We start from the raw sequence: 22,672 nt of genomic DNA, 5'->3' as shown, positions 1-22,672 counted from the left end.
GAACACCAACAGGTTATCTGACGACTGCCATCAAAGTCACATCCCTGAGGGACCCTCCTTAATCCCTGCTATCCCGGGAATGTGGCCATGCGCAGGTCTCCACGAGCACACCCCCACGTGCCTGAAGAGTCTCCCGAAGTTCCCACCTGAGCATTTCAGGCTTTGACCAGACCTTCAAAGTATTAAACAGCCACATCCAAAGAGCCATCCGAAAGCTCAAATTTCAAAACAATTTCAAAGCTCAGCCTTGAACCACAACAAATTGGTACTGCTGACAACACTCCAGTGTTTGGTGATTCTAGTTAGTAACAGGGATAACATCTGCAGTCGTCTTCTCCTTAGTTTCAGTCGCGTGATATGTTTAATGTGTGGTCACAAACAAAAGAGATGAAAGGCTATGTATTTTTACCAGAGGATAGAATATATACAAAGTAAATATAAGATGGCTACTCAAACTGAAAAAAACAATATCTGAAATTCAGATCTCAACAGATGAGTTCATTGGCAGACTAGGTACAGGAGAAGTCCGGATTAGAGCCACGGAGTAAAAATGCCTCGCATACACCAAAACAGAGGGAAAAGAGAGAGAGGGAAAACAGAGGGAAAAGCAGAGGGAAAAGAGAGAGAAATAGAATCTAAGAAGTAGAAACGGTATGGTGAAAAGCTAAATACAGATGTAATGGGAGTCTTTAAGGGGGAGGAAACATAACAACAAATATTTAGGGGCGCCTGGGTGGCTCAGTCAGTTAAGCATCCGACTTTCACTCAGGTCATGATCTTGAGGTTTGTGGGTTCGAGTCCCGTGTCGGGCTCTGTGCTGACAGCTCAGAGCCTGGAGCCTGCTTCAGAGTCTGTGTCTCCCTCTTTCTCTGCCCCTTCCTAGCTCTCTAATATGAACATTTAAAAAAAAGCTATTTAGAAAAAGAGTGAGAAATTTCCAAAACTGATTTAAAAATATCAAGTTCCTAGAGCTCACCAAATCCCAAGCAGGATAAGCGAAAGTACAACTTTATCTAGGCATGCCAGTAGGACGCTGAAAACCACAGCCAAAGAAAAAAATCTTTAATATGGTCAGAGTGTTGTCAAAGATCAATTGAAATAACAGAGTCAAAAGACAATGGAATAACATTTTTAAAGTGAGGAGAAAAAAATAACCACACACCTAGAATGCTACACCCAGTGAAAATGAACATGAAGGCAAAAATTATGATATTTTCATAATGCAAAAACTACGAAATTTATTGTCAGCCAGCCCTACCTAGGAAACATTAAAGGGAGTTCTTCAGGCAGGAGGAAAATGAATCCAGGCAGAAAGATGAAAATGTTAGAGATAACAAAGATCATCAGAAAGAGGAAATATATGGTTGAATAGAAACAGATACTAACTACACAAGACAATAACTGTAATGTCTTCTGAAATTTAAAACATCTATAGCACTAAATTCTATGAAAACAGTAACACAAAAGGTGAGAGCAAGTTAAATGGAGTTAGGATCAATGAAGAGGTAAAATTAATCCTTTCTATTAAACTGTAACGAGTCAAAGTTACATCTTAGAATCTCTGGTCGAACCACAAAAAGAATAATAAACATACTATTAAGTGAATCAAAGGAAAATATAATAAAAAATTTGTGGACCAGAGAACAAAAGGTTTGATTGTACATGTAAATCAAATTGTAACAGTTATACATTAGTTTTTTTTTTTTTTAATGTTTATTTTTGAGAAAGAAGATCAGCTTAACCGACTGAGCCACCTGGGCGCCCTTCACACATTAAATGAGAGTGGATTAAATTTACGAGTAAAATTGGCACACTATGTAAAAAAAACACTCAACCATATACTCTTCACAAGAGTCATACTTTATTAGAAGGGAATACAGAATGGTTGAAAGTCAAAAACAGAAAATTATATGCTAGATTATTAACCAAAAGACAGCTATTATAGTTACATAAATAAAAGAGAAAATAAATTTTAAGGCAAGATACAGTAGAAGAGGGACAGAGGGACATTACTTAAGAATAAAGGGGTAGATTCGACCAAATGACAGAACAGTCCTAAAACTGTCTGCACTCAAACTACAGGACTCTCAAACATAAAAAGCAAGAATAATGGAATTAAAGGATATAGATACAGATCCATCATCATAATGGCAAGCTTTGAGTAATAAATCTCAATATCTGATGAAATAGAGAAAATTCTGTAGAAGTGTAAAAGATCTGACCATATTTAATAAAATTGGCCAAATGACATATATAGATAAAATACTGTATCTAACAGTGATAGAGTTCACATTCTTTTCTAGCGAACATGGAGTAATAACAAAAATAAACAGTGTGCTGAGCTATGAGGAAAACCTGACCAATTTCCAAAATATTGGAATTCTTTGAGTGTATTTTCCAGTTGGAATGAAGTCTGAGATCAATAAAAGAAAGATAACTAGAAAATCCACAACTGTCTGGTAATTAAACAGTGTGCTTCTAAATAATCCTTGATTCAAAGAATAAGTAAAAATGGAAGTTAGAAAAAACTTAGTACTAGATGGCAAAGCCACAACAAATAGAAATTGGGGGTGACAGCTCAAGCAATGCTTGGAGGTAGAGGGTTATCGACTTACGTTTTTCTAACAGAAAATAAAAAAGAAGGATTTAATTTTCTATCTCAGAAAGTCAGAAGAGGGGCGCCTGGGTGGCGCAGTCGGTTAAGCGTCCGACTTCAGCCAGGTCACGATCTCGCGGTCCGTGAGTTCGAGCCCCGCGTCAGGCTCTGGGCTGATGGCTCGGAGCCTGGAGCCTGTTTCCGATTCTGTGTCTCCCTCTCTCTCTGCCCCTCCCCCGTTCATGCTCTGTCTCTCTCTGTCCCAAAAATTAAAAAAAAAAAAAAAAAAAAAAAAAAAAAAAAAAACGTTAAAAAAAAAAAAGAAAGTCAGAAGAAAGCAAAATAAATCTTTAAAAATGCAGAAAAAGGAAGTAATTCTGAAAAGAGAAAGCACATTTATATTTACAAACATATAATAGAAAAAAATCAACTAAACCAAATGCTGGTTCCTTTAGGTCAACTTTTAGAAGACTTAAAAAAAAAAACAACAGAAAAAGTACAAATATAAATAACAGGAATAAAAAAAAAGACATCACTATTGGAACTACTGACAATCAAAAAAGAATAAGAGAATGTATTAACACATTTGCGGGAATATAACAGATAACTTGGATGAATGGACTAATTCCTCAAAAAAAAACCACAAGTTACCAAAGTTGAAGAAAGAATGAGAAAATCTAAGTGGCATTAATATAAGGCTACAATTAAAACTCTCCCACAGACAATCTCCCAGGCCCAAATGGTTTCACTGGTCCATTTTTGCAAATGTTTAAAGAAAAACTTTTACACAAATTTTGAGACGTACAGTGAAAGGAATCACATCAATTCTTTACACCCTGCCAAAACCTGGAGAAGACTTTGAGAGGGAATTATAGGGCAATCTCTCTCCTAAACTAAGTGTAAAAATCCTAAACAAAAGAGTAGAGACACGTGTTAATGGATAGTAAGATTTAATATTGTGAAGATGTAAACTGCCTCAAAATTAATCTACAGATTTAATACAGTGTAATTAACAAGTTAACCTAAAATTTAGATGGATGTGTCAATGGCCAAGAACAGTCAAGGCAGTCTTGAAGGTGACAAAGCTGAAAGTTTACACTATCAGCTATCATTACTTCTTATAAAGCTACAATAATTAAGACAGTATAGTACTGATATAAAGATACAAAAACCCACTAATGGAACACAATGAATCTAGAATAAACCCCTTCATGAGCTGTTAACTGATTTATGATGAAGGTGATAATGCTGTATGGTGAGCAAAGAACAGACCTTTAAATAACTACTTGTGGGTCAACTGAATACCCTTAGAGAAAAATACAAAGAAATCTTCACCCCAAGCTTATAGAATACCAGGAAAAAAGCACCAATACCAGAGAGACTGGAGATCTAAATATGTAAAGTAGAACAATAAAGCTTTCCAAGAAAACTAATAAGAATATATAGTCTTTGGAGTAGAAAAAGATTTACTAAACAAGACACACCCAAAAAGCACAAAACCACAAAGGAAAACAATTGACATATTTGATTATATTAAAATCACAAACTTATGGGGGCACCTGGGTGGCTCAGTCAGTTAAGCGTCCGACTTCAGCTCAGGTCATGATCTCACTAATGGTGAGTTTGAGCCCCGCGTCAGGCTCTGTGCTGACAGCTCAGAGCCTGGAGCCTGCTTCAGATTCTGAGTCTCTCTTTCTCTCTCGGCCATTCCTCTGCTCGCACGCCGTCTCCCTCTCTCAAAAATAAACATTAAAAAAATTTTTAAATAAAATAAAATTACAAACATATTCACCAGACATCAATAAAAGAGTGAAAAGCAAGCCACAGAGTGGGAGAAAATATTAATAATACATGAATTCAACAAAAAACCAATCTACAAAAAAAGAAAAAAGACTGGTAAGCCAACAGAAAAATGGACATAAGACTTGGACAAAAGACAAAAGAACTCCATCATCACAAAAACAAGACTATGAACATATGAAAAGCTGTCCATTATTATTGCAAATTAAAACCACAATGAGATACCGCTACATTTCCAACACAAGGGCTATAACGCACAATACCACAGGTTGGCAAAAATGCAGAGTAATTGAAACTCATATACTACTCATGGGAATGTAAATTGAAACAATTTGGACAACTCATTGGCAGGATCCTCTAAAGCTGAACACAAACACACCATATGACCCAGCATTTCACTCCTGCTCATTAGCCAACAGCAATGGGTATTATGGGTATTTATGCTCACCAAAGACATGTATTGTAATGTTCAGAGCCCTTCTATAGCAGCACCAGAGTGGAAACTTCTCAGATCTATACTAACAGCAGAATGGGTAAATAACTGGGATATATTCATACAATGGAATGGTTTACAGTAATGAGAATGAATGGATAACAATTCCATGTAACCTATACAGATGAATCTCACAAACAATGTTGATTGAAAGAAGCTAGACACAAAGATAATACATTATCCTATTATTTCATTTACATAAAGCACAAAAACAGACAATATTAACCTATTCTGCAAGAGGTCAGGATAGTGGTTATCCTTGGTGGGGGTGATGAATGCTGATAACATTCTGTGTATCCTTAAAAAAAAAAACCAAAAACCTAAGAGAACTGTCTCTGGATGATATGCTCCTTTGTATCACAGTTATCATACCCAGTAAGTTCTTTTTAATGAATCCTCACCTCCTGAAAGTTTGACCAAAGTTCCTAACTGGAATCTCCACACTGACCTAGTCTAAAAATTAAAAATGACGTGCACTAAGGTAATTTAATAAGTCTAAAATTTCCAGCACATTTTATGCTGTATCATAAATCAAATATTTTGGGTTTTTAGACTATAAAATGGAGTTCCAAGTTAACCACTACTTAATAATTTGATTTTCTAAGAAAGTCCATTTTTGAGCAGTTTCTTAAATATATTGTATTTTTAAGGGACATAAATGTAGTTTCAATCAAAATTCAAAGAAAAATATCTTCCTGTTTAAGAAAGCAATTCTTTTTATGAAAGTGGACACAGCAAAAAGAGTATAATCAACTGTTCAAAATATCTGTATTTTTAGATAAGCATATATTTCTCCATATAAACATCTCTGTCTTTGCTATTTCATAAAACCTAGAAGAATAAATTAATTCAAAATGTCCTCTGAAAAGCATTTTTTATAAAATGTCGATGAATCAACATTAGACAAAATAATTTTAGAAACAGAGGAAAGTGTATTGCTAGACTCTGTACTGCCCAAATTGTTGACAATAAAAAGCATTAGGATGTATGGGCTACATTAAGAGCAGGGACGTGCCATTTTCAGCCCACCCTTTCTCTCTCACCTGTACCTGGACGAGGAAGACCCAGGTCCCAGTAGATATCCTAGGTCATAAGATGAGAGTTACACCCAAGAATTGGTACAACAGAGAACTGGAAGAAGCTAGATCTCTGAAAACTTCCAGACCTTTTTCTTTTTAATGAGAGAGAAATGAACTTCAATTTTGTTTAAGCCGCCATTATTTTGCATTTCTTTATTGTATTTAATCAAATCTGAGGTATTGTATAATTTGAGAAGTCATATATTAGAAAGTAGAATTAATTAGTCAATAATGTCAATTAGCTAAACCCTTAATTCTTTGTCTTTAAATATATTTAACTATCATGCCTTCATCACCACAGATAAACACTATTGCTAAAATCCAATCATTATTTCCTACAATAATACAATAAGCAGGGCTGGGTTACCCTATTGTGGCTTACCAAATATACTCAACCTTGCGACTACCTCACCTTCGGTGAAAAACACCTTTATCCACGTACATATCTCTGCCGTTATAATTTTATTTCATTCATTTCGGTAAATATTTACCAAGTGTGTATCATAGCTAGGCACTGATTCTAGTTACTAAAGATACACAGATGAACAAGAAACAAACAGGGAAAAAAAAGCCCTCCTTCAAGAAGCTTACGGCATTGGCAGAGCTAGACGTGGCACAACCACTCTCTGGTGTCTATCCAACAGCATTCTCACCCGTGTCCGCCCCTGCCAACAGAAACCCAAAGTATTCGGGTACAGGCAGAATTACAGTGATCTCAGGGAGGACAGACTTTTCCTATCACCTAGGAGGTGATGCTCGGCCTAAACCATAAGCCAGTTGTAGTAATACCGTTCTCCTTGGACAATTATTAGGCTAAGTGCGGGCGCGTGACTCAGTTTCAGCTGATGGAATGTCGGCAGAAATCTCAGATGCCCTTCTCTCGCTGCTTCTTCTGTCTTGGGTGCTGATGTGAAAGTGTTGCTGCAGGAGCTATCTGGAATCCATGAAACCAAGGCCAAGAAAACACCAGAAAGGTTGCAATTCTAACATTTTGATGCGCTATCTTCAGTTACTTGTTATGTATTTTTTTTTTGATGTCTCTTTAAGTTACTGGTCTGGTGTTATTTACATTTCATTTCTTTTCTGATCGACACAAATTTATGAAACAATTTTCAATAGCAGCTTTAATAGCAAATGAGCAGAAGGGTAAGAGGAGCAAAAAGACAAATGAACCCAAATCTGCTTTAAGTGTTCAAGAGGCTGTAACAAAAGAAAGGGAGAGGTGTGAACTTCTAGGCAGAAATTATTTCCCTATGCCCAAAATATGATGATACGTGAGGAGAAAGAGTTGTCTGACGGACAAATAGGTACAAGAGAAAATGATGGAAAGTCACGCAGCTCGCGATAAGGATTGTGGATTTTATCTTACATGTGACGGGGAGTTATTGAAGCAGTTTAAGCATGGTAATTATGATATCAGATTTTCTGATTTACAAATACTATCCTGGCACTCCCGGGAGAAGGCTGGTGGGCGACAGGGCAACAAAACATGAAGAAGAAGGTGAGAAACGATCAGGGTGGACTAATAACCTGATGGCAAGTGAGTACAGGAGGACTCCCAGGAAGACTGGGTTTCTCAGCTGCCTTACTCATTGATCCGGCAGCATTTACTGAAAGGGGAAGTCAGGAACAGGACAGGTCCAGGGTAGAGTTCTACTGAGATACATCGTGCAGTGTGCATAGGACATGTGGGTACTCATGCCTCAAAGTCACTGAGAAATTCAGATCAGGACCCCAAAAATAAAAACCAGCCACAGATAAGCAAAGGGCATAATTATATTACTAATAATTCATTACTGGGTTCTATTTTTCCTATATGGAGGCATTTCTTAATTACTTTGCATTCTGTTACTTACATGGCACTAAGTCCACAACAATGATTAATATGTGAGCCAAACTAGAGAAATAGCTAAATTTAACTGAAAATTTGTTATACTTTCAGATTCCAACTGAGAAGTTCTGCACACCCCCACGTTTCCTGGTTCAAAGCCCTGTTTTGTTCACAGGCTCAACCTGCCAGCAGTCTCCTGCTTGAGGCAGGTGTTAACAGGTGCTCTGGCTTCTACAGCAGCCCCTCAGGGCCTCTCACAACTTCCCACTGAAACATAGCGGCGAACTTTTGCTGACTGCTTCCCCATCATGTTCCTTCTGTTCTTTCAGAAACAGTTCTACAGGTTGGTTTGCGGGTCCCTGCTCTGTTTGGGTCAAGGCTTAAGTGGAAGACCAGTTTGAACTAGAGCAGGTGATTCACATTGATGCTCATCACTTCTCTAGCCACAGAGATGTGATGGGAACACAACGATGGGAACACAGGTTCAAGGTGTCTCGGCGGGAAACTCAGGGCTTTGATAAGAACTGCTGGAAAAAGAGGCTCTATTTTACATCCACTTAAGCCATAGTCACTCTGAAATCTGAGCTCGTGCAATCATCTTGCTATCCTGAGAAGATACCAGGAATTGCCGGGGGCTCCTACCTAGTTTGAGAAAGCGCCAGCACGGTAGAGAGGGGCTGAGTCACAATGATAGTAATTGAGCATTGAAGTTAGCTACGATACTTGCACTCTAACTAACTTTAGACTTTTTAGTTATATGAAGAGTAATACACATTGTATTTTCTGTTGCTGGAACCAGAACTGGCTCCCCTAAGATCACGGAAAACACACAGGCACACACATGTGCACACACAAACTTTCCTAGTAGCACTCAAAACACGGTCTCAGAATCATTCTTGTGAGAAATCCCCACTAAATACATAGGTTCTTTCATTGCTGTCTTGGGTCTTAGTGTTCTAGTGGATCATCCACAACATTGCTAGAAATTTTAAAAGGCTTTCTCCCAAGAAGTATGTATAAATTTACATTATCACTGCCTCACTAGCTGTCCCCGTTTAAAACAACAACATCTATGTCAATCAGAAAAATTCCACTATGTCGTGGGAGATACAGTGCTGCCGTTGTCATTCCCTTCAGGCACCTCTTCTCTGTCCTGTCCACTCAATTCATGATTTTTACGTACACGTCCTCAGTGACTACAGGAAAATTCAGTGAGGGGCTCCTGGGTGGCTCAATCGGTTGAGCATCTCACTATTGATTTCAGTTCAGTCATGATCCCAGGGTTGTGAGATCGAGCCCCGCACTGGGCTCCATGCTGGGCGTGCAGCCTGCTTAAGATTCTCTCTCCCTCCCCACCTCTGCCCCTCCCCCACTCGTGCTCACTCTCAAAAATTAAAGTAAAAATAAATGAAAACTCAGCAACTAGAAAAAAATGGGACAAATGAGAGATAAGACATAATACTGTACTCGAAGTATAACTCTTTAGTGATATAATACAAAGGAAGGAAAAAGCAACAAGGTACTTGTATTTTTTATGTATTTTCTCCAACCACTTGGCCAAGGTAGAGGGGAGAAAATTCTGTCTCAGCACAACAGAACCATACTCGGTAATGAAAAGCATGACAGATGATGGCAATTAGGCGAGGATATTGGCAAACATTGGATTTTTATACTGATCAGATAGTGATGTAACTGATCCATTGTCCCAGAACACAGCGTTTGGGCCCTGCAGGCAGCAATCTGCATATTGTCTTTGGATGTCCTTTATGAGTCTCCTCCCATTCCAGAATGAGAATGAAGATATTAGATACCACCAGCTATGATCAAAAGGCTGTGGGATGAGATAGTCAAAACAATAATCCTGAAGAAAATAAAAAGCAACAGAAGATCCATACCAAAGAGCAATAAAAGGCTTCAAACTGGAAAAAATCCAAACTGGAAAAAAAAACAAAAAAAAAAAAACAAACCCCAAAATGTATTAGTGATTTCAGAAAACAAGCAAAAAAAAAAAAAATTCAAAAACATTGTGGGAAAACAAAAAGTTTTTTTTTTTAATTAGAGACGAAATGAAATATACAGTGTACAGGGGATGAAACCCCAACCTACATATTATAAACATGTTTAGAGAAAACAGAAGCACAAGTAACAGAAATAAAAGCAACAACCCAAGAGGTAGCCAAAATAACATTATCTGGGTTGAAAAAGACCCTGATTAGGACCCTGAAAGTAGTCCTTTTGTTTCAAGCAAAATATATATTACGGCAAAGTCAGGGCACTTGATTTATTTTTTTGTATGACCCTATGAGCATGTAAGTAGAATTTTTTTAAATGTACAAGTGCGGAAAATGCAGATTAACATATCTCACCACTGCACCAAATTCCAAAAATCAGCAGTACATTAACTATGTTAAATTCAGCCACTGTGATCTCACTATTCTATAAATGGACAAAATATAATTCATGTGTGAAGGGAAAATGAACCAACAGAAACGCACTGTCATACACACAAGGATTTAGAAGGCAATTTAACCATGAAAAATTCCTTTGAAAATTACTTGAATAAAAATTAGAGGCTTTTGGAGAGAGGCAAACCATAAAATGGATCCAACTACACAGAACAAACTAAGGGGTGCTGGAGAGAAGGTGAGTGGGTGGGGGATGGTGTGAATGGGTGATGGGCCGTAAGGAGGGCACTTGTTGGGATGAGCACTGTTGTATTTAAGTGATGCATCACTACATTCTACACCTGAAACTAGTATTACATAGTATGTTAACTAACTGAAATTTAAGTAAAAACAGCAAACTAAAAAAATAAAGTCTAGCTTGTCCGATATTTAAAAAAAAATTTACAGGCTTTTAAAAAATTAAAACAACTCAAATATGGACGTTCATGCAATTTTAAAAATATATTAAGCAAATAAATCTGAATATTTAAGTTTAATGGTTACAAAAATTCATATATCAAGAGTAATTACTGAAAGAGAAGACCAGAGAAGAGTTAGTTATAAAAATCTGAACATCTTGGTTTTCCCAAGTACTGAAGTTTTGGAAAAGAAGAAAACAAAGTATACTAAATTTCTCATTTCACAAAGGTAATCAATAGACACAATTTGTGTCTTGGTATTTAGGGAGAAATTAACTCAAAGTATTTTTATAACTTAAAAATCATCATGAAATATTAAATTTTGTTATTTTTATGTTAAAATAGACTATAAATAAAGTCAAAATAAAATAATCAGACAAAAATGTATAAACATATATATACATCTTAATATGCAAACACTGGTACCCAGCAGGTTTGAGAAACAGTAAGAAAAATTAATAAAAGGGATTGAAAGTGTATTCAAAGGTCAGAGATATATCAGGATGCAGATATTCAAGGTAGTTTTGTTTAACTCACCTTTATACTCCCTAGAATTTTGCAAATTTTCTTAACTGCATTGATTAATAAAAAAACAACAACATAAAAACACCTTGCTGAAAATCAGTGTTTAAAATTTTAATACAGGGGCATCTGGGTGGTTCAGTCTGTTGAGCATAGGACTCGTGATTTTGGCCCAGGTCACAAACTCATGGTTCACGGGTTTGAGCCCTGCACCGGGCTCTGTACCGACAGTGCAGAAACCTGCTTGGGATATTCTCTCTCTCTCTCTCTCTCTCTCTCTCTCTCTGCCTCTCCCCAGCTCGAGTGCTCGCTATCTTTCTCAACATAAATAAATAAACTTTAAGAATAAAGAAAATTTTAATACATTATACATTCAGAGTTATGCAAAAATATTTTCATAATCATATATCAGTATGTGCTTATTCGAAAACATTTGGAAACTGTCCAAAAATGGGAAGGATTTTTTTTTTTTTAATCGGCCACTGGCCCACTCATTTGAGATCTTTCTCCTCTGTCTGGTATCCATAATTCTAAATGACCACTATTCTCACTGATAGGTAGAGGCACAGATTATCAAGGACGAATGAAATTTTAAAAGACCTCTAAATCATCTCAAAGTGTGTGTCTCAGATCTCCTGCATCAGAATTAACTGAGAAACTTGCAAAAACATGCAGATTCCTGGATGCAGATTCACACCCCAAAGCTAGTGGATCAAAATCTTCGGGTAAAGCCTGGAAACTTGCTTTTTAACATTATTACTACCAGATGACTTATACGCACAGTAAAGGTGGAGAACTACTTACTTAGTTTAATGGCGCAAAGATAATTTAGCCGAAAAGCTGCCTCTGGTGTCTTGTACTGATCAAGATTCATCTCTCAAATTTCTATCATTCCTAGGTTTACCTTTCATGTGCTTGGCGGGGCGGTTTATCCAAGCATGCCCGACATATGCCAAATCATGATGTTCTTAAGAGCTTACATGGTAAAATAGGTCACAACAAGCACAGTATTAACCTGCATTAAAATCCTGGATTAGGTAGCAAATAGAAAAGACCAAGGTCATTATGGTAGTTCTGGTTTGCACTCAAAATGACCACTACGCCAGTATGAATTCCAATCTGATCAGTAACACACAGGAATTACAAGTAAGATCAAGACAGGGATTCAAAGACGCAGCCTAAGTGAATGTAGTTATTCTATCATCTGCCTACACGTATTTTATCACCCATCTGCATATTTATTTTTATACTTTCCTACATTTTATCCAGCAAAAGGAAAATTCCATGAATTATGGAATTAGATCTCTCTAGGTGCTTGGAGGATTACACAATCTCCTGAGCGGCAATGTGGGGTAATTTTTAATTTGACTGAAGAACCCGCTTTTCTTAAACAATATGATCATTTATATACCTTCAGTGTGACCATTCTGAGTCAGCTGAAGAAAAGCAGAGGAGTGAAGTCATATGTTTTCATCCATAAACTAGTAAGTTTGAAGTCAATATTCCACTGAGAGAGACATTTGATATAAACATGTATTTATCATTAAAAAAATAGGATTATTTCCATATAGGGTATGGCAAGAATGTGTAACCTTAGTTCTATAAACAGGATCATTCCTGCTGAAGAAAGACTTGAGAAGCTATACCATGAATCATTCTGTAAACCTGAGGATCCCCGCCCCCTTCTAATTAATCTGTTCTGTGGGTTGGATTATTCATATGAGTTTTTAAGGTAGGGTGGCCTTTATCTGTCTGTGAAAATCATGATTCCCATTTGGCAGAAGCTGTTACACGGACTGGCATTTTCTTGTTCTAGACAAGGTGTGTTAGAAAATTATTTTGATGGAGCACCTGGGTGGCTCAGTCAGTTAAGCTTCCGACTATTGATTTCAGCTCAGATCATGATCTCACAACTCCTGAGATCGAGCCCCACATTGGGCTCCAAGCTGACAGGGCAGAATCTGCTTGGATTCTCTATCTTTCCTTCTCTCTCTGTCCCACCCCCACTCATGCGCTCACATGTGCATGCTCTCTCTCAAAATAAATAAATAAATAAATAAATAAATAAATAAATAAATAAATGTATTTTGGCAAGTCAATTTAGAAAAACTAGCAAAGGAAATCCAATGGTTTTAAAGCTTAAAAGCTTTAAAATGAAAAGAAATAGTCCGTATGATGTCACTAAATCCAAAAATGTCTTTAACGTATGCATGCATACATTGATAGAAGGCCTGAGATGAATCCTAAAGTTTGAGAAGTGAAGGGTTGTACAGGCTAAGGCAGGGCCAATGCAGATCAGGTAAGTTGTTAATCTACTTAGTAGCCCATCTGTCAAAAATTATGCCCCTGGCCAGCATAAAATTCCCCTTAAAGATGGATAGTGAAGGTGATACATTATGTCCAAAAAGATATTATCACACGTTTATGAAATGTAGCCACTATTACATTTTCAGGTGGATTCATTTACTTAGCAGTTCCGGGTGCTCCCAAGTAAAGTTTCAAAAGGGGAAGCATACATGGCCATTAGCAGCTCATGAGGGGACTGGGTCCAAAGGCATAACGCACCTTATATCAATCAGTACTTCCCAAACTCTACTTGGTTAAGAATCACTTGAGGCTTATTAAAACACAGATTCTGGTTTGCTAGGGGTGTGGCCTGAGGATGTGCCTTTCCATCCAGCTCCAAGGAGATGCAGTTGCTGCTGGGGCAAGGCACACCTGGACTAACCCTGCTCTAGACGGCTCTGGTATCAAAGTGGCACGAGGTCTAGAAAATAAACATCTGACTTCAAACTGTTGCCCAATGGTAACCACCATCCAGGCTGCAGATGTGACTTCTGAAAGCTTCTTATTTCTAGTCTTCTTAACACCCAATTGTAGGTGTGATGGCTCTGTACACTTATGTACCACTGAGATTCATTAGGATAAAGAATTTCTAAGGTAACTGGATCCCAAAAAATCACAAAGGACTTTACAGCAAAACTCAACTTGTATTAACGAGAAAATTAAAAAATGGCACAAATTGTGGGAAAACACTTTTTAGCCAGTATTTTAAGTAAACTTTCTAGGAGACCAAACCCATGTACGACGTTCATTTTGTACAGTTATTTTAACAATATAGAATAAATGTAAGCCATCTAAATCCTTGACTACTCAAACTTTTGAATTAGTCATTTGAAACAATACAATGAAAGAGAAAATGATGCTGGTGGATCACCTCTTCCACAGATTCACTCTGAGGAACACATCATTGTGTGTGTTGTGATCTCATCCAAAATAAGTGTTAGATTAACTGGTCTCTAAGGACCCTTCTGGCCAAAATTCTGAAATGAACCCTTCAAAACCATTACCATGTTTACCTTAAAAATAAAATGTTGCTTAACTCTTCATTAAAACTCATTCATAATGTTTTATTTCAAAGGACCAAGCTTAAATATTATTTCATATTAACCATCAATTCTCAAGGCTCCACGTGGGGCTGTCATATATTGGAAAATGAAGGTTTTCCTACAGCACATCAACATGAGTGCTCGGTGTGATGAGAATTATCTTCCACTTTCCAATTTGAGAGTAAATTGTGTGTGTGTGTGTGTGGTAAGAAACTGAACTTATTACACATAATTGCAAATGAGGATCCTGGGGATACTGGTTGATGCTCACAACCTAACGTGTCAACACTGTGGAAGATAATGACGAACCTAAGAATAAGGAAAACTACTGAACTCCTCTCCTGTGAGTTCTCAATGTCTGAGCATTCGGATCTACGAACCAAGTATTGAATGTTGTGACATCCCCACCAAAGCATGAAAAATCATTTCCTACATCTTTTGATAGTTTTCCTGAACATGACAACTATCAGTCATCCCTCTAATAGCAAATAACAGTGACAAATTATCTCCCATATGATCTTAGTGTAGATTTATATGACTTACTGTTGTTACTACAGATAGATAATTAAAATGCAGAATTCCAGAGTTTTAGGAGGTAATCAGGCTAGAAAATCACACTTTGGAAGTACATGTAAAGTAATAAAAAGTAAGACTTCTGTCATTGTTTTTTTAAATTATCTCACTCGAGTAGCCAATAATGTCACATCTGGATCACAAGTGCCACCAACGGCTTCAATTGCAGGTTCCCCCCCCGCCTTTTTTTTTTTTTTTTTTTTTTTTTTTTTTTTTTTTTACAAAGTCTAGCCTATTTCAAATGTTTGAATTTCTCTCCAGTTATATACAGATATCTATATAAGATATAGATATTTTTTCTAGGCATTGAAATCAAGTAACAACAATCTGAACCCTCTATCCTAATGTTTTACCACCAGAACTTTTGAAATCCTTCTAATCAATCATGACGGGATTATTTTCTTTAGCTATACAAAGGCCTAGGTCAAAGCTGGTCATTTTACATTTTCCTACCAATATTTGTAACCAAAGTCACAAATCCTTCTTGAACATTTTAAGTAACCTCAGGTAAGACAAAAGATTTTCCTTTGGGTTTTGTTTCTGTATAGAGTAAATTCTTTGGGGAATTTCTCAAATTCTCTTTAGGCATCCACATCTCATTTCTTGCTCACCAATCTCCAGGAATAGTGTCATCAACAGTGAGAGAATAATTACCATGTAATTATCACAGAACACAGCAGGTCTTGGATGTTGAAAAGCGCCAAGCAATTCTTAGTTTAATGTATCTTTCTGATACAAAAGAAGTCAGAGTTAATAAGAAACTCCTCCCAAATTCCTAACATGATTTTTACGGATTAAAATACTCTCAGTAAAATACTCTGTTCCTGAAAACACACTAAAAGCTGTATGCCTTCACTCTAATATTTCAATCTGCTAAATGGAATAGACATACAAAAGATAAAATGACAGAACTCATCAATTGCACAAAGTAGTAATGATGCTTGTATATACCTCGTTATACCACGAAGAGCTGAGTAAACTGCTTATTCAGTCATCTGATAAACTTACCTTTCTGGCATGTATTAGATTTCAAATACATTCTAGAATATAGGAAGGAAATGTAAATCCTTCGCCATTGTTTGAATTTCACTTTAGTCTTCATTACAGAGTTCAGGCAAACAAAATTAGGTAATCTGGAGAAGTTGAACAAATTTTATTGATCATGATAATCTAATCACTTATGTTGGACTTCTAGTATCTATCAGGGTGAAAAAACGAAAACTATAGCTGTTCCTAATCTTCTCTGAGTGATTTCAAAACCGCCACTGGCTTCTCCAAGCCCAGGCTGAGGGTATACCTACAGGCAAGAGAGAACACCAAAAACATTCTAGCCCTCATAGTCCCTCTACTGGGAGCAGAAGATTTAAAAACATTTTTTTTTCCAGGGGTGCCTGGGTGGCTCAGTCGGTCAAGCGTCCAACTTTGGCTCAGGTCATGATCTCACAGTTTATGTGCTTGAGCCCCACGTCGGAGCTGTGCTGAGCCCCACGTCTGTGCTGACAACTCAGAGCCTGGAGCCTGCCTCAGATTCTGTCTCCCTCTCTCTCTACCCCTTCCCCACTCATGTTCTGCCTCTCTCTCACAAAAATAAACAGACGTTTAAAAAAATTTTCAACATTTTTTTCCAAAGCTAAATTTGTGGTAAATTCATTACTATGCTAAATTACTATGCTAAACTACTAAGCTAAATTCATTACTATGTAATGAATAAGAGTCAAAAAATTTTAGGACACCAATATTAGGAATAACAAATAAAAAGAAAGAATTTTTAAACTTTCCAGTAAATATATTTGCTTTTTCCCCCCAGAGATACCCACAGTTCTTTATGTATTTCTATAAATATTAACGCAGGAGAAATTCAGATCAATATAAATAATAATATTCAACTAGCCATTTTAATATAAAGTTTAAAGACCTCACTTAAGAAAATTTATTTATTTATAAAAAATAAATACAGTGCCCATTATATTTTGGGAAGGAAGGAAGGGAGGAAAGAAGGTTTTTCTTTCCACACATGCCCTTTGAAATAGGCCCCTGGTTTATTCCAATTGAGAAGACTTCCCAAAAACTCAATGTAATGACCTAAAACTAGCATTTGTAACATTAATCTCTAATCCACTAATGTTTCCCCAAATTTTGAGTTAATGGACCATTTTTCATAGTCACTTAATTACTGTTTTAATGTTAGATCACAGAACAGTGAAAGACTGTCAGATTTCCTCCTTCACACAGGTAAGACACAACTATGCCCATCTCCTTGCACACCTAGGCCAGTGAGGCAGAATCCCAAAAGGATGGAACAGGGTGCTTTTACCCCAGGGGCTGCATCACCAGAGGCCCCGCACGGGCTCCTCTGAAGCAGAGCAGTGCGAATACCCAACACCTGCGGTGTTCTAGCATAATCACCTGGAGATTATTCTCTCTCACTGGGGAGGAGATTATTCCCGGAGATCTGTGAGCAAGAGATACAGACACCTAAAGAGAATTTCAGAAATTCCCCCCAAAGAATTTACTCTATAAAGAAAACGTAGAGGAAAACCTTTTTCTTACCTGAGGTTCCTTAAAATGTTCAAGAAGGACTTGTAACTTTGGTTATAAAAATTGGTAGGGAGGGGAACCTGGGTGGCTCAGCCGGTTAAGCACGAGACTGTCAATTTCAGCTCCGATCATGATCTCACGGTTCGTGGGTTCCGCCCTGGGTCTGGCTCTGTGCTGACAGCGCGGAGCCTGCTTGGGATTCTCTCTCCCTCTTTCTGCCCTTCCCCTGCTCGCTCTCTCTCTCTCAAAATAAATTAAAAAAAAAAAAAATGGTAGGGAAAATAAGTTTCTCTGGGGGATATTTCCGAAACACTCAGTGAAACATTCAGAAATGTAATCTCTCCATTCAAACCCTTGAGAAAGGCTCCATGCATTGTAACACCAAAAGAAGTTACAAAAACAAGTGGGTTAGATTTGGTACATAATCAAACTTCACTAAATTTCATTTAAATCAATGGCTTTTAATGTAGTAAAAATTAAAAAGTCAGCTTAAATTTGCTCCTTTTAATATGTGTATGCAAAATACAAATATATGTACTTAATATTTGTATGCAAAACTCTGGGGACCTGTGGGTGGAAAAGCAGGAAAACACTGTATTTTTATGATTTACCACAGGCTATGCCTCTCACACTTAATACCGTCTTTTTTTTTTTCCTTTTCACTCAGTAAAACCTGAATATTAAGACCATCTTCGAAAGGGCTGGTAGTCAGTAGAGAAGCGCCCGGCGGGCACAGAGATGTGAATAACAACCTGACTCCGGTGGTACAAATACTTAATAACCTTAAGAATTAGAACTGTGTCCCTCGTCGTGGCCGCTTTACACCCCAGGCGCAGCTCAGATAAACCCACGCTGGCTGCGCGTTGTGCCTCGTGATAATCAGGTGCGTGACCCGAAAACTCCGAAGCTTCCCCCGCCAGCAACGTCGTGTGCAAATCCCAGGAGGGCGCGCTCAGCCCCGGTGTGCGGTCCCCACGGGCGCGCTCGCACGCCGGCTCCAGCGACGCCACCGCGGTTCGAAGACCACCGTTCACGCCCGCGCCCGCCCCGCTCTCACCCCGCGCCCCGCGGGCTCCTTACCTGGAGGAGGCGGCGACCGCAGCGGCGGACAGCGGAAGGTGCTGAAGCGGGCGCGGCGGCGGCGGCTCAAGATCAGCCCGCGTGCGCCCCGCCCTCCCCGCCTGCGCGCCGCGGGCTCGCGGGGCGGGGCGGCAGGGCCGCGGGTTGCGGGGGGGGGGGGGGGGGGAGGGCGCGGGGAGGGAGGGGCTCGTCGCGCCGGACCGCGCGCCCCGCTCTCCTGGGCCCTCCAGGAAGGCCACGTGACGGCCACGCTCGTCCCTGATTGGAGCGCCAGGCGGAGAGGCGGCAGCGGCGCCTGACCCGGGAGAGGGTGGGTGGAGGGAGGCTGGTTACCTGGCAACGGGGTGTCTGCGCGGAGGACGCCGTTCCAGGCATTGGCGGAGCTGCTGCAGAGTTTAGAGCGAGGCTGAAAGTGGAGGAGAGCAGTGAGCCATCGGCGTTCTCACAACCTAACATAGTCCACATACCGCGTCCGCACTTTCTAGGGAAATGAGTCAAATATGCAATAAATAACTCACCCCGTCTTCTTGAGGGGCGTGGAGGACGGCGTTGAGCCTCCTTCAGCGGCGAGGCTGCACTGGTCATGAACTGTCATCTCCTGGAATGGGAATGCGTGCAAAATGCCGTCTCTCCTGCGCTTCATTACTGTCTCATTGGGCTCAGGTAGCTCAGTAGGAGACCACTTTGGAGGCGATTATTTGTCTTTGTTAGTGGAGTGCTAGGTAGATAATACACCTGCCATCAATGTGTGCAAAGCTGACATTTTCCTTGTGGAAATCTGGTTCAGTGGAAATGCTTGGTACTGTCATTCGTAATTTCTTCATATCTCTGAAACATCTTCACTATTTACAGCCCTTATCAAACACACTGAAGAAAATAAGGCTCGGAATAAAGGATATTTAACAACAATTACTGAACTCGAATTATATGTCAGACTCTAGATAGTTAATAAACTAATTAATAAATTAATCCCCCCAACCAGAGAAATTGCCTGGACATAATTCCTATCCATCTGTGCCATAGATTTTTCTCCTCTTTCTTCTAAAATATTCTCCGCAGACCGTACCCCATCACAGCACTTAACATTCTGTTTTGCAAATTAAAATTCACTTCAAAGTTGCCTTTCCACATAGACAATACAGTGTTTAAAAACTGGAATCAGTGCTTACAATAATTTTTTTAAATTTTTATTTATTCTGAGAGACAGCACGTGCGGGCAGGGAAGGAGCAGAGAGAGCGGGAAAGAATCCCAAGCAGGCTTTGCGCATTGTTGCAACACTCGATCCCAGGACCTCCAGATCACAAACCTGAGCCCATATTGAGCCTGTTGCTTACCTGACTGAGCCACCCAAACATTCTAGTTCTTAGAACTCTTGCCTACATTCTAAAAAGGTGCTTGATGAATAGCAGATCTTTGATAACGGATGGATGGATGAATGGATGGATGGATGGATGGATGGATAAATTAGCATATGATCTACCAGAGAAAGTAGAGAGGGCAACAACTTAGTATAATTCCCATGTAAGCTCTGAAACACGGTTGTATAACAGTCTTATGAGATGATTCCAGGTGCGAGAGGGAGAAATTTTTCTTCCAGTGTGTTCAGAGAAAATAAGAATGTTTGAAGGGTGCCTGGTGGTTCAGTCTGTTAAGTGTCCCACTCTTGGTTTCAGCTCGGGTCATGATCTCACGGTCATGAGATCAAGCTGTCCCCTGCCCCAGGTCAGGCTCTGCACTGACAGCATGGAGACTGCTTGGGATTCTGCCCCTCTCTTTCTGCCCCTACCTCTTGCTCTCTCCCTCAAAATAAATAAATAAACTTTTTAAAAAGGTGATGTTTGAACAGGAACATAATAAATAAATAGATTTCACCTGATGGAGAAGGAGAGCAGACATTGTGGAACAGGAACAACATGGCCAAAAGTGGGGGAAATGCATGATTGGTTTAACTGATTTTGACTTAATTGCCTTGTCTAGAGGAGGTAAGAGCTACCTAAAGAAATGTGGGAAGACAGAAATTGGCAAAAATTTAAACTGGAAAAATAAGAAAACCAGATTGAGAAAGATATTGGACTTTCTTTTTTTTATTTTTTTAACGTTTATTTTTTATTTTTGAGACAGAGAGAGACAGAGCATGAACGGGGGAGGGGCAGAGAGAGAGGGAGACACAGAATCAGAAGCAGGCCATCAGCCCAGAGCCCGACGCGAGGCTCGAACTCACGGACCGCGAGATTGTGACCTGAGCTGAAGTCGGACGCTTAACGACTGAGCCACCCAGGCGCCCCGATATTGGACTTTCTATGTAGGTTAGACCTTAACCCCTAAAACCTTGGGCTTGAGGAAGGATACCTTCCAAATGTTGGAGATAAAAAGGATGCAAAGAAATGAAAAACATGATCAATTAGGAGAAAAAGGCAGTGGTTCATGGAAAAGATGCTAATGGCCTAAATTAAGACAATAAAAATAAGACCAATGAAGAGGGAAGATTATAACGAACATTTCTGGGAGAATAACTATCATTTTCATTTATGACTATTTGCTAGGTACCATGCTGAATAGTCAGTAAGAGACATCAAGAGAAAGAGTTGTCAAAGACAGAATGTCTAGCTTGGCCCATTGGTTGGATGGAAAAGTCTTTTGTGTCTCATTGATTCAAAAATGCTCTAACTCTCCACTTAAGAATCATGAAAGCAAATGAAACGTTAGAAATTATCTGTTTATGGGGTGCCTGGGTGGCTCCGTCAGTTAAGCGTCAGACTTCAGCTCAGGTCATGATCTCGCGGTTTGTGAGTTCGAGCCCCGTGTGGGCTCTGTGCTGACAGCTTGGAGCCTGGAGCCTTCTTCAGACTCTGTGTCTCCTTCTCTCTCTGCCCCTCCCCCACTTGTGCTCTGTCTCTCTCTATCAAAAATAAACAAATGTAAAAAAAAATTTTTTTTAAGAAATTCTCTAGTTATGCATTCACAATTTAAGATGAAGGAACTGAGGCCTGGAAAGTTATAGAATTTGTCAAGGTCATATAGCTACATTAATAGCAGAACTGATACCACGAGCTCTGATTCCCAGTTGAGTACTCTTCTCCCTTGTCTGTGATTTGGTTCATTAGTTTTGAAAGAGAAATTTAAATAATGACAGATATAGTTAGATTGAGAACCCAGAGAAACAATATAACGTAATTCGTAAGGAAAAGATCTCTTTACCCTGATTTTCATTCTTTCTTCAACAAATATTTAATGTGATGCTCTCATCACACAGTGAAAACAATTGTCAGTGGCTCAGCCTGGCTGGCATTTTCAGGGCAATCGTTAATTCTTAACACATAGAGTACACAGAGTTCTTCAGGATGAAATTTAAAGCAAAGTGATTAGGGAACCAAATGCGTATAGTCGATTCATCCTCAAGGCTAGGCATGTTCTAAGAGACCAGTGGCTTTGAAAAGATAGTCCATGTTATTTAATGTGGCAAGTGCTTTTTTAGTGGATATTCTAAATAAAAAACCAATCAGGAAGGACTTTAAAAAAAATTTTTTTTAATGTTTATTTGTTTTGGAGAGAGAGTGACAGAGCATGAGCAGGGGAGGGGCAGAGAGAGAGGGAGACACAGAATCTGAAGCAGGCTGCAGGCTCTGAGCTGTCAGCACAGAGCCCAATGTGGGGCTCAAACCCATGAACCACAAAATCATAAGCCGAAGTCGGATGCTTAACCGGCTGAGCCACCCAGGCGTGCCCTTTTTAAACTTTAATTTTTGGGAAATTTAGCCAAAAAGGCTTTAGATTCACTTTAAAGAAAAAAAATTAAAGAAAAGAAAAAGCACTCACAGGGGCACCTGGGTGGTTCAGTCAGTTAAGTGTCTGACTCTTGATTTCAGCTCAGGTCATGATCTCACAGTTCGTGGGTTCAAGCCTGGTA

At 39.0% G+C, this 22,672-nt stretch overlaps 1 protein-coding gene across 3 annotated transcripts in view; it reads right to left on the bottom strand.

Annotated features, from left to right (window-relative positions):
• The window catches only part of WDR17 (WD repeat domain 17), a 108,376-nt gene extending 89,546 nt beyond the window's left edge, over positions 1–18,830 (bottom strand). Inside the window, exon 1 of one of the 3 annotated variants that reach the window (XM_058719914.1) lies at positions 18,765–18,830. The gene's annotated coding sequence lies outside the window, so the exon portion shown is untranslated. The remainder of the gene's footprint in view (positions 1–18,764) is intronic. The other 2 variants (XM_058719912.1, XM_058719906.1) reach the window with 2 other exon arrangements.
• Positions 18,831–22,672: the final 3,842 nt, after the last annotated feature.

The sequence above is a fragment of the Neofelis nebulosa genome, chromosome 3 (assembly GCF_028018385.1).
Source record: "Neofelis nebulosa isolate mNeoNeb1 chromosome 3, mNeoNeb1.pri, whole genome shotgun sequence".
Classification (NCBI taxonomy): Eukaryota; Metazoa; Chordata; class Mammalia; order Carnivora; family Felidae; genus Neofelis; species Neofelis nebulosa.
This window is presented reverse-complemented; position numbering and strand designations above follow the sequence as displayed.